Below are 1,759 nucleotides of genomic sequence, written 5' to 3'. Positions count from 1 at the left end.
AGCAAACTCGCCTGACCTTAACCCTATAGAAAATCTATGGGGTATTGTGAAGAGGAAGATGCGATACGCCAGACCCAACAATGCAGAAGAGCTGAAGGCCACTATCAGAGCAACCTGGGCTCTCATAACACCTGAGCAGTGCCACAGACTGATCGACTCCATGCCACGCCGCATTGCTGCAGTAATTCAGGCAAAAGGAGCCCCAACTAAGTATTGAGTGCTGTTCATGCTCATACTTTTCATGTTCATACTTTTCAGTTGGCCAACATTTCTAAAATTCCTTTTTTGTATTGGTCTTAAATAATATTCTAATTTTCGGGGGTTACTGAATTTGGAATTTTCACTAGTTGTCGGTTTTAATCATCACAATTAAATGAAAAACACATTTGAAATATGTCAGTCTGTGTGTAATGAATGAATAGAATATCCAAGTTTCACTTTTTGAATGGAATTACTGAAATATATCATCTTTTTGATGATATTCTAATTATATGACCAGCACCTGTATGTATCTTCAATATAGTGATAACTTAGATTCAGCCAAACACACTTTAAACCTTTTATTCAATCCCTTTGTAGTATTCACTGCATATGAGTAAACTCCAAATTGACTGGGAGGCAAACAATTGTTTAAGTGTTCATAGATGATTTGAAGGGACACTTACAACATTAATATGAGCAAAGAGTAAAATTGAAAATACTACACAACTTAAATGTGTTGCCCTTTAGACACTAAAAAAATGTAGCTATTTATTTTTCCAGCTATATTAACAAAACTTTTGAGTAGGTAAAACCAGAATTATGGCAGGGGGAAGGTTATAAACATGGATTTTCCCCTCAAAAATCTTTAGACCAAGAAGGGGAATATAGTGTACATACAGAACAGAATATAGGTGTGTAAAAAGACACAAATAACATTGCCAGGGGTAGTTTAAATTATGTAAGGATATTTAGAGAGGTCCAGTTTTCACAGCCTTTTTGTTATTGGATTTAGAAATTAAATTTATATAATGTACAACCTCATAGAGGAAAAGTACATTTATGAACGTGAAATACAAATTCAACACAAAATCTCCGTAAATATGAATCAATGATGAATCTGCTGAAGCTTTACTAGAATTTCCTGGCGTGCTTATTTAAGTGGATGACTTCCCTTTGGACGTTATTGGAGACTAACGGGACCAACAGAGGGCGCTGTCTGAGGGACGCTTCCTCTTCGGGTGGACTTTTATTTTGAAAGTCTAATGTCGTCAACGCGGACACGTTTCTTTACGTACTGTGTCGTAGCAGTTTGACGGTATGTGGAAAGTAGCAATGTCGGAGGAGGTTGGGAAGGCGCTTCGCTCGGTCGTGGAGCGGGTGAACCAGGCGGCGGCACGGCGGCCCAAGGTAACTGCAGCCCGGGAAGCTCCCCTCAAGAGCGCCGCTGCTGTCACTCAACTCTCGGGCTCCGAAAAAGTGGCGCTGCGGCGGCACGACTCGTTATGTAAGGTTGCCAAACACCTCAACCTTTGGATGGGAGACAGTCGGGCTTGTGGCACCACCTTCATAACACCGTGCATGGTCTAATAGTGGCTGCATAATACGCGTGGGAGCAGGATGATCATGCTTATCATGAGCACGCTGCCGCAATAAATAGTTCCTGTAATCACGGTTTTATGATTGACATTTTGCATGTTTGCTAGTACACGACCACGCGTTTGATCAGCTTGCTCACACCACAGCTCTGTGAAAACGCGTCCACTAGTGACGAAGTCAC

General features: G+C 41.2%; 1 protein-coding gene across 1 annotated transcript in view; it reads left to right on the top strand.

Annotated features, from left to right (window-relative positions):
- Positions 1-1,370: 1,370 nt before the first annotated feature.
- LOC123975353 (pyridoxal phosphate binding protein) overlaps positions 1,371-1,759 on the top strand; it is a 3,807-nt gene continuing 3,418 nt past the window's right edge. Inside the window, exon 1 of the mRNA XM_046056790.1 lies at positions 1,371-1,389. The gene's annotated coding sequence lies outside the window, so the exon portion shown is untranslated. The remainder of the gene's footprint in view (positions 1,390-1,759) is intronic.

The sequence above is a fragment of the Micropterus dolomieu genome, linkage group LG08 (genome assembly GCF_021292245.1).
Source record: "Micropterus dolomieu isolate WLL.071019.BEF.003 ecotype Adirondacks linkage group LG08, ASM2129224v1, whole genome shotgun sequence".
In the NCBI taxonomy this organism is placed as follows: Eukaryota; Metazoa; Chordata; class Actinopteri; order Centrarchiformes; family Centrarchidae; genus Micropterus; species Micropterus dolomieu.
This window is presented reverse-complemented; position numbering and strand designations above follow the sequence as displayed.